Source organism: Bos indicus x Bos taurus, unplaced genomic scaffold (assembly GCF_003369695.1).
Source record: "Bos indicus x Bos taurus breed Angus x Brahman F1 hybrid unplaced genomic scaffold, Bos_hybrid_MaternalHap_v2.0 tig00003506_arrow_arrow_obj, whole genome shotgun sequence".
Classification (NCBI taxonomy): Eukaryota; Metazoa; Chordata; class Mammalia; order Artiodactyla; family Bovidae; genus Bos; species Bos indicus x Bos taurus.
In genome coordinates, this window is record NW_020867688.1 from 52907 (window position 1) to 63561 (window position 10655).

Consider the following 10655-nt stretch of genomic DNA (forward strand, 5'->3'; position numbering starts at 1 on the left):
GGCAAAGGTCATGAGGAAGGAGGCTCGACATACGCAAAGGCGGGATCGAGCCTCAGGAGTCCCCCTGGAAATCCTCGAGCATCTACCCCCATAACCAGAGCCTGCCTACTTTACTACTTTGTGCTCACCTACACCTCTGACTTTACGGGGGGCTGTCCCCCACCACCTCTTTTGGAGAAGGAGTTAACTTAGAGCTCCAGTTTATAATAATTCCTGGGCGTGATAAGAGTGTTTTAACCTACAAACTCCTCTGAAGGTTCTCTGGCCTGCCTGACAGGCTTGTCCGGCCACATGTGATCGCTCACAGCCTCCCAACCGTGAGAGGCACAAGATGCTTTAAACCTTCTAAAAACAGGTTCCTTAGAAAAGTTAGAAAACTATTAGTATAAGTATAATGGGCTAATTAGAAATTGTGTTGGTGAAGGGTTTTTCATTTGTTGAGCCAATGTTTGTTGCTAAGTCTCCATATCCCCTGCCCTTACACACATTAATGAATATATAGAATTAACCTTTGATATTAATCACGTTAGACCTTAGGCTAAGTAAATTCTTTCCTTAACTAAAACCCACTACACCCTCACCCTGTAGGAATGTAACTTTATTTGGGTGGCGTCTGTTTTGAGAATAATCAGCCCTGGAGAAATAAGTGTCCTGATTGACTGACCGCTGTCACAAGGAGAGGGTCGTAAATTGTCAGCAGGGCCCCCTGGCCAGAAGATGATGTAACACCCCTAAGACCTCTGTATACATTTGTGTGAAGCACCTGACTTTAATGAAAGTCAGGACTGCTGTCCCCATGTGACTTTTGCATAACATCTCAGTGTATAAAAGTAGACCATGGAAAATAAAGAATTGGGATCAGTTTCTCAAAATACTGGTCTCCCCATGTCGCTCTCTCTCTCACTCTGGTTGAGTCTCCATCTGGAGCGCGGAACCCACCATGCTTACTAATTATGCCTGGGCTTCTAAGATCCGACCGGGGAGGCCTCAGTGTCTCCTCTCCTTCGGGAGAACGGAAGGACGCCTGCGGCCTACGTAAGTGGTGCAAACTTCTTGTCTTGAAGTTTTATTGGTCTCCCGCGTAAACCAAGCCACTCAGCCTCTTTTCTCCACTGAATTTTCCTACTGAGCTATCCTCATCCTATTACTCTTTATATCTTTGATAAAATATTTAAATAAATAAATAGGTCGCCGACACCGTCCCCGCTTCGAATACCCTGGATCAGCCGGGGCAGGACCCCGGCAATCTTCCATCGTCCTCAGACTTTGGTGTCATTTGCAATCATCCAGAAAGCTTCCAGGTCTAGGTTCCAGACCACCACCACACACAGTCAGTAGTCAACGGAGTGGATTCCAGGAATACGCATTGTTCACCGGCATTACCGTTGATATTGTTGCTGCACACTCAATGCAGTGGGCAGGGCCTGGATTGTCCACTGGGTCTCATGTGGAATGGAAAGAAGGGCTCCCCCCCCCACACACACACACCCCCACCCCCACTGTTGACAGCCTTGTGACGAGAAACGGTCCCCGAAACAAGAATCAGACAAACCAGAGAAGCCCAGATGATAGTCCTTGAGATGAAGGAACTAAGCAGCTGGTTGCGATGGCACCAAGGGGAAAGGTTGCTCTTTTTGTCTGCCCCTCTACTCCTTTCTTCCTGGATGCCTTAGGGTTTTGTCATGGAGATTTGAAATAAAGTGCACAAAAGTCATATGTGTTGAATCAAGATTTTGCATTTAACCATCTCTCAAAAAGGAAGAGAGCTTCACCTGCACATGTTTCTTTCAAAACCGTCAATTGCTTTTCAATTCTGGGGTTTCTCTCTTGCCTTGTTCACTTAGCCTTAACAGTAAAAATCAACGAAAACTACATAAAGATTCACAGATACCAACAAAGGACAGCTTCTGTTTTTGAAATCATCTTTCCATTTAGTAGAACACGAGCTCTATTCTTTGTATTTTGCCTAGGGAATTAGCAATGTCCTGGTTCAGATGGCAAGGCATCCGCGCACAGGAGACTGGGGTTTGATCCCTGGGTCGGGAAGATCCCGCCGGAGAAGGAAATGGTAACCCACTCCCAGTATCCTCGCCTGGGAAATGCCACGGACAGAGGAGCCTGATGGGCCGCAGTCCATGGGTTGTATTAAAGTTGGGCTCAAGCCAGCAACTACGAACACAAGTATTTCCAAAGACCACACTCAAGTGTGTGTGTGTGTGCGTGTGTGTGTGTGTGTGTGTATCTCCTCTTGCCGTCTTGGAGTCTGTCTCGGAATCTTCATGTATTTCTGCCTCTGTATCTCCTGACAGCCAGCCGCCGGCCCGTTCGTCTTGCCCCCGCCTCTCCCAGGCGCTCTAGCTCTGGCTGAGGAGCTTGCGCAGGCCAGCTGTCTCCCCTGGCGTGGGTGCGTGCGAGTGTCTGTGTGTCTGTCTGTGTGCCTGCCTGTGGCTTGTCTGCTCTCTCAGGAAGGTCGAGGGCTTGGCGTGGGGTCAAAGGGGGGGCCTCGGTAGTGCGAAGGGGAGGGGCTGAGGCGCTCCGGTCGACCGCGCCTCCTTGGCTTCTGCTGGGTTTGGGCACCGGACAGGTGCCGGGCAAGTTGGGCGCTCAAGTTTCGCTGTGCCTAGGCCCGCAGGAGGTTCAGAGGCCCCTGGGCCGCGGGGGTTGGGAGGCGGCGGGCGCCGAAGACCGACACCTCCGGGGCCGCGCGGGCCTGAGCAGCGAATGGGATCGGGGGGAGGCCCCGCTCAGCGAGCGCGGCCAGGTCTGGAGTGGCCGGGGGTGGAAGGGCGCCGAGCCCTCCACACCCCTCAGCCCAGCCCCCAGGCCCCGCGCGCACGCATGCACGCAGGCCCTCCCGGTCAATGGGGGGTCCTGGAAGCCCCTCGGGCCCCCGGGCCCGGCCAGGCGCTTGCTGCTCTGGTGTGGGCGGTGTTCGGGGGGGGCGGGCCGGCGTCAGCAGGCTGGAGTCCGGTCGCGGGTCGTGCGGCTCAAGTACAGCACGCCCCGCGACGAGAGGTGCGGCCCGTTGGCCCGACCTGCAGGGCAGAGCGAAAGGGAGGCGAAGCGCAAGGCTCTTAGGGCGCCCCGAGCCAACCGCCTCCGGCTCCGGCCCTATCAGCCTGAAGGCGCCCGATCTCGTCTGATCTCGGAAGCTAAGCAGGGTCGGGCCTGGTTAGGATCTTGGATGGGAGACCACCTGGGAATCCCGGGTGCTCGAGGCTTTTTGCCTACCAGAAGAGGTCCTTTAGCCCCCGCCGCGCGTCCCGATTCTTGCATCCCCCCCGCAGCCCCAGCCCCTCCCGGGCCGCGGGGAGCGGCTGGCCGGGGCCCCGACTCCCGCTGCAGACCTGGGTTGCCTCCGCGCGGCCCGCGAGCCCCTCCGCATTCGCATTCGGCTTCCAGGACACCCGACGACCGGCAGTCCCGTCTCCATCTGGGGCTCCTTTGGCTTGCCTCAGGCAATCCCGGGGCTTGCACGGACTCCAGCCAGAGCCCCAGCCCCCGCCCCACCCCCTGCCTCGCAGGCCATCACGCATGCGCAAGTGCGCACGCACGCACAGATAGATGTGCCCAAACGGGGCATCTATCTTGTTCACTTATACCGTGGGTGTATCTATGCCTGGGAGTCGGACTGCTGAACCATACGCTACTTCCACTTTTAGTTCCTTCGGGAACCTCCATAATCTTTTCCATACCGGCTCTACCCACGCCCATTCCTACTCACCGTGGAGGAGAGTTCCCTTTGCTCCACATCTTCTCCAGCACTGGTTATTGACAGACATTGCAGTGAGGCCCAATCGGACTCATGTGAAGTGGTCCCTCCTTGGAGTTTGGAGTTGAGCCTCTCCAATCATTAGTGATGTGGAGCAAGATGACCTTTTGGAAATGCAGATGCAATGCTGTCACCTCCCTGCTCCAACGGCTCTCGTATTTTCCCAGCATATTGACGATACGACCATTTTCCTTCAGGCTTGCTCCTCACGTTCTTCTCTGATGTCTTTTGCCTGGAATGCCCTCTGCACTCTTTGGCTTCCATCCCATAGGGCATTTTTCGTTTCTTGAATGTCCTAAGTTTCCCTGGTCACATAGCCTTCCAAGATGCTATTTTCCCTGCCTGAAATTCTTCCTGCATCTCAACCCTGGTTTACCTAGGTTCAACCTATGGACCTCAACGAAATGGTGCCTCTGGAAAGCCTTCCCTGACACCCAGGTTTTGTGGTGAGGGAAGAGGCCCCTCTATAGGTTCTCAAAGGATCTGCCTGTCATGTATCATTAGAGTCGTCTCAGTGAAAGCAGGAACTCTGTGTCTTCTTCTCTCCGCCTTCTATTCCCTGAAACTTATTACATGCCTCCTAGCTCATCGTAGGTGCTCAGTATTTACTTAGTGTGTGAAAGACAGAAAAGCTCTTGGAAGCCTCAAGGGGTCACTTGGCTCGGCACTTTTGATCTCTGTGTATATTTGGCGAGTCAATTCTTTCCTTTCCTGGGTTGATGTGTACACTATATTCGAGGCACAATCTAAGGCATGAAGACATATCCATGCATAGAGGTTCTTGCTTTCAAGGAACTCGTACAGCAGATTTCTACAAGTTAGGGCTTTTCAAATGCTCTAGAAGCATGTGAACGTTCAGTATGCTCCATTTTCATTTCAAAGAAAGATCGTTTGACTTCCATAGCAAAGGTGGAGACCTTCCAACGTTGAGTCCAAGACTTATACCTTGACCATTTCAGGCAAGTCTTGTGATTCCTTCTGGAGGTGTGTGGCTCTTGCAGAAATGTGAAGATCTTCCATCGTCCTCAGACTTTGGTGTCATTTGCAATCATCCAGAAAGCTTCCAGGTCCAGGTTCCAGACCACCACCACACACAGTCAGTAGCCAACGGAGTGGATTCCAGGAATACGCATTGTTCACCGGCATTACCGTTGATATTGTTGCTGCACACTCAATGCAGTGGGCAGGGCCTGGATTGTCCACTGGGTCTCATGTGGAATGGAAAGAAGGGCTCCCCACCCCCCACAGACCCCCCACCCCCACTGTTGACAGCCTTGTGACGAGAAACGGTCCCCGAAACAAGAATCAGACAAAGCAGAGAAGCCCAGATGATAGTCCTTGAGATGAAGGAACTAAGCAGCTGGTTGAGATGGCACCAAGGGGAAAGGTTGCTCTTTTTGTCTGCCCCTCTACTCCTTTCTTCCTGGACACCTTAGGGCTTCGTCATGGAGATTTGAAAGAAAGTGCACAAAAGTCATATGTGTTGTATCAAGATTTTGAATTTAACCATCTCTCAAAAAGGAAGAGAGCTTCACCTGCACATGTTTCTTTCAAAAACGTCCATTGCTTTTCAATTCTAGGGTTTCTCTCTTGCCTTGTTCACTTAGCCTTAATAGTAAAAATCAACGAAAACTACATAAAGATTCACAGATACCAAAAAGGACAGCTTCTGTTTCTGAAATCATCTTTCCATTTAGTAGAACACGAGCTCTATTCTTTGTATTTTGCCTAGGGAATTAGCAATGTCCTGGTTCAGATGGCAAGGTATCCCCACCCAGGAGATTGGGGTTCGATCCCTGGGTCCGGAAGATGCCTCCCGTAGAAGGAAATGGCAACCCACTCCAGTATCCTCGCCTGGGAAATGCCACGGACAGAGGAGCCTGATGGGCCGCAGTCCATGGGTCGTATCAAAGTTGGGCTCAACCCAGCAACTACGAACAGAAGTAATTCCAAAGACCACACTCAAGTGTGTGTGTGTGTGTGTGTGTGTGTGTGTGTCTGTATCTCCTCTTGCCGTCTTGGAGTCTGTCTCGGAATCTTCATGTATTTCTGCCTCTGTATCTCCTGACAGCCAGCCGCCGGCCGTTCGTCTGGCCCCGGCCTCTCCCAGGCGCTCTGGTTCTGGCTGAGGAGCTTGCGCAGGCCAGCTGTCTCCCTTGGCGTGGGTGCGTGCGAGTGTCTGTGTGTCTGTCTGTGTGCCTGCCTGTGGCTCGTCTGCTCTCTCAGGAAGGTCGAGGGCTTGGCGTGGGGGCAAAGGGGGGGCCTCGGTAGTGCGAAGGGGAGGGGCTGAGGCGCTCCGCTCGACCGCGCCTTCCTGGCTTCTGGTGGGTTTGGGCACCGGACAGGTGCCGCGCAAGTTGGGCGCTCAAGTTTCGCTGCACCTAGGCCCGCAGGAGGTTCAGAGGCCCCTGGGCCGCGGGGGTTGGGAGGCGGCGGGCGCCGAAGACCGACACCTCCGGGGCCGCGCGGGCCTGAGCAGCGCATGGGATCGGGGGGAGGCCCCGCTCAGCGAGCGCGGCCGGGTCTGGAGTGGCCGCGGGTGGGAGGGCGCCGAGACCTCCACACCCCTCAGCCCAGCCCCCAGGCCCCGCGCGCACGCACGCACGCACGCCCTCCCGGTCAATGGGGGGTCCTGGAAGCCCCTCGGGCCCCCGGGCCCGGCCAGGCGCTTGCTGCTCTGGTGTTGGCGGTGTTCGGGGGGGCGGGCCGGCGTCAGCAGGCTGGAGTCCGGTCGCGGGTCGTGCGGCTCAAGTACAGCACGCCCCGCGACGAGAGGTGCGGCCCGTTGGCCCGACCTGCAGGGCAGAGCGAAAGGGAGGCGAAGCGCAAGGCTCTTAGGGCGCCCCGAGCCAACCGCCTCCGGCTCCGGCCCTATCAGCCTGAAGGCGCCCGATCTCGTCTGATCTCGGAAGCTAAGCAGGGTCGGGCCTGGTTAGGATCTTGGATGGGAGACCACCTGGGAATCCCGGGTGCTCGAGGCTTTTTGCCTACCAGAAGAGGTCCTGTAGCCCCCGCCGCGCGTCCCGATTCTTGCATCCCCCCCGCAGCCCCAGCCCCTCCCGGGCCGCGGGGAGCGGCTGGCCGGGGCCCCGACTCCCGCTGCAGACCTGGGTTGCCTCCGCGCGGCCCGCGAGCCCCTCCGCATTCGCATTCGGCTTCCAGGACACCCGACGACCGGCAGTCCCGTCTCCATCTGGGGCTCCTTTGGCTTGCCTCAGGCAATCCCGGGGCTTGCACCGACTCAAGCCAGATCCCCAGCACCCCCCCCCACCCCCTGCCTCGCAGGCCATCGCGCATGCGCATGTGCGCGCGCACGCACAGATAGATGTGCCCAAACGGGGCATCTATCTTGTTCAATTATACTGTGGGTGGATCTATGCCTGGGAGTCGGACTGCTGAACCATAATCTACTTCCACTTTTAGTTCCTTCGGGAACCTCCATAATCTTTTCCATACCGGCTCTACCCACGCCCATTCCTACTCACCGTGGAGGAGAGTTCCCTTTGCTCCACATCTTCTCCAGCACTGGTTATTGACAGACATCGCAGTGAGGCCCAATCGGACTCATGTGAAGTGGTCCCTCCTTGGAGTTTGGAGTTGAGCCTCTCCAATCATTAGTGATGTGGAGCAAGATGACCTTTTGGAAATGCAGATGCAATGCTGTCACCTCCCTGCTCCAACGGCTCTCGTATTTTCCCAGCATATTGAAGATACGACCACTTCCCTTCAGGCTTGCTCCTCACGTTCTTCTCTGATGTCTTTTGCCTGGAATGCCCTCTGCACTCTTTGGCTTCCATCCCATAGGGCATTTTTCGTTTCTTGAATGTCCTAAGTTTCCCTGGTCACATAGCCTTCCAAGATGCTATTTTCCCTGCCTGAAATTCTTCCTGCATCTCAACCCTGGTTTACCTAGGTTCAACCTATGGACCTCAACGAAATGGTGCCTCTGGAAAGCCTTCCCTGACACCCAGGTTTTGTGGTGAGGGAAGAGGCCCCTCTATAGGTTCTCAAAGGATCTGCCTGTCATGTATCATTAGAGTCGTCTCAGTGAAAGCAGGAACTCTGTGTCTTCTTCTCTCCGCCTTCTATTCCCTGAAACTTATTACATGCCTCCTAGCTCATCGTAGGTGCTCAGTATTTACTTAGTGTGTGAAAGACAGAAAAGCTCTTGGAAGCCTCAAGGGGTCACTTGGCTCGGCACTTTTGATCTCTGTGTATATTTGGCGAGTCAATTCTTTCCTTTCCTGGGTTGATGTGTACACTATATTCGAGGCACAATCTAAGGCATGAAGACATATCCATGCATAGAGGTTCTTGCTTTCAAGGAACTCGTACAGCAGATTTCTACAAGTTAGGGCTTTTCAAATGCTCTAGAAGCATGTGAACGTTCAGTATGCTCCATTTTCATTTCAAAGAAAGATCGTTTGACTTCCATAGCAAAGGTGGAGACCTTCCAACGTTGAGTCCAAGACTTATACCTTGACCATTTCAGGCAAGTCTTGTGATTCCTTCTGGAGGTGTGTGGCTCTTGCAGAAATGTGAAGATCTTCCATCGTCCTCAGACTTTGGTGTCATTTGCAATCATCCAGAAAGCTTCCAGGTCCAGGTTCCAGACCACCACCACACACAGTCAGTAGCCAACGGAGTGGATTCCAGGAATACGCATTGTTCACCGGCATTACCGTTGATATTGTTGCTGCACACTCAATGCAGTGGGCAGGGCCTGGATTGTCCACTGGGTCTCATGTGGAATGGAAAGAAGGGCTCCCCCACCCCCCACAGACCCCCCACCCCCACTGTTGACAGCCTTGTGACGAGAAACGGTCCCCGAAACAAGAATCAGACAAACCAGAGAAGCCCAGATGATAGTCCTTGAGATGAAGGAACTAAGCAGCTGGTTGCGATGGCACCAAGGGGAAAGGTTGCTCTTTTTGTCTGCCCCTCTACTCCTTTCTTCCTGGACGCCTTAGGGTTTTGTCATGGAGATTTGAAAGAAAGTGCACAAAAGTCATATGTGTTGAATCAAGATTTTGCATTTAACCATCTCTCAAAAAGGAAGAGAGCTTCACCTGCACATGTTTCTTTCAAAACCGTCAATTGCTTTTCAATTCTGGGGTTTCTCTCTTGCCTTGTTCACTTAGCCTTAACAGTAAAAATCAACGAAAACTACATAAAGATTCAAAGATACCAACAAAGGACAGCTTCTGTTTTTGAAATCATCTTTCCATTTAGTAGAACACGAGCTCTATTCTTTGTATTTTGCCTAGGGAATTAGCAATGTCCTGGTTCAGATGGCAAGGCATCCGCGCGCAGGAGACTGGGGTTTGATCCCTGGGTCGGGAAGATCCCGCCGGAGAAGGAAATGGCAACCCACTCCCAGTATCCTCGCCTGGGAAATGCCACGGAGAGAGGAGCCTGAGGGGCCGCAGTCCATGGGTTGTATTAAAGTTGGGCTCAACCCAGCAACTACGAACACAAGTATTTCCAAAGACCACACGCAAGTGTGTGTGTGTGTGTGTGTGTGCGTGTGTGTGTGTGTGTGTATCTCCTCTTGCCGTCTTGGAGTCTGTCTCGGAATCTTCATGTATTTCTGCCTCTGTATCTCCTGACAGCCAGCCGCCGGCCCGTTCGTCTTGCCCCCGCCTCTCCCAGGCGCTCTGGCTCTGGCTCAGGAGCTTGCGCAGGCCAGCTGTCTCCCTTGGCGTGGGTGCGTGCGAGTGTCTGTGTGTCTGTCTGTGTGCCTGCCTGTGGCTCGTCTGCTCTCTCAGGAAGGTCGAGGGCTTGGCGTGGGGTCAAAGGGGGGGCCTCGGTAGTGCGAAGGGGAGGGGCTGAGGCGCTCCGGTCGACCGCGCCTCCCTGGCTTCTGCTGGGTTTGGGCACCGGACAGGTGCCGGGCAAGTTGGGCGCTCAAGTTTCGCTGCGCCTAGGCCCGCAGGAGGTTCAGAGGCCCCTGGGCCGCGGGGGTTGGGAGGCGGCGGGCGCCGAAGACCGACACATCCGGGGCCGCGCGGGCCTGAGCAGCGAATGGGATCCGGGGGAGGCCCCGCTCAGCCAGCGCGGCCGGGTCTGGAGTTGCCGCGGGTGGGAGGGCGCCGAGACCTCCGCACCCCTCAGCCCAGCCCCCAGGCCCCGCGCGCACGCACGCACGCACGCCCTCCCGGTCAATGGGGGCTCCTGGAAGACCCTCGGGCCCCCGGGCCCGGCCAGGCGCTTGCTGGTCTGGTATTGGCGGTGTTCGGGGGGCGGGCCGGCGTCAGCAGGCCGGAGTCCGGTCGCCGGTCTTGCGGCTCAAGTACAGCACGCCCCCCGACGAGAGGTGCGGCCCGTTGGCCCGACCTGCAGGGCAGAGCGAAAGGGAGGCGAAGCCCAAGGCTCTTAGGGCGCCCCGCGCCAACCGCCTCCGGCTCCGGCCCTATCAGCCTGAAGGCGCCCGATCTCGTCTGATCTCGGAAGCTAAGCAGGGTCGGGCCTGGTTAGGATCTTGGATGGGAGACCACCTGGGAATCCCGGGTGCTCGAGGCTTTTTGCCTACCAGAAGAGGTCCTTTAGCCCCCGCCGCGCGTCCCGATTCTTGCATCCCCCCCGCAGCCCCAGCCCCTCCCGGGCCGCGGGGAGCGGCTGGCCGGGGCCCCGACTCCCGCTGCAGACCTGGGTTGCCTCCGCGCGGCCCGCGAGCCCCTCCGCATTCGCATTCGGCTTCCAGGACACCCGACGACCGGCAGTCCCGTCTCCATCTGGGGCTCCTTTGGCTTGCCTCAGGCAATCCCGGGGCTTGCACGGACTCCAGCCAGAGCCCCAGCCCCCGCCCCACCCCCTGCCTCGCAGGCCATCGCGCATGCGCATGTGCGCACGCACGCACAGATAGATGTGCCCAAACGGGGCA

At 55.8% G+C, this 10655-nt stretch overlaps 3 pseudogenes; all 3 read left to right on the top strand.

The window, feature by feature from the left end:
* Positions 1-3101: 3101 nt before the first annotated feature.
* On the top strand, positions 3102-3221 carry LOC113889085 (annotated as a pseudogene).
* Positions 3222-6633: 3412 nt separating this feature from the next.
* Positions 6634-6753, top strand: LOC113889086 (annotated as a pseudogene).
* Positions 6754-10174: 3421 nt separating this feature from the next.
* LOC113889087 lies at positions 10175-10294 on the top strand (annotated as a pseudogene).
* Positions 10295-10655: the final 361 nt, after the last annotated feature.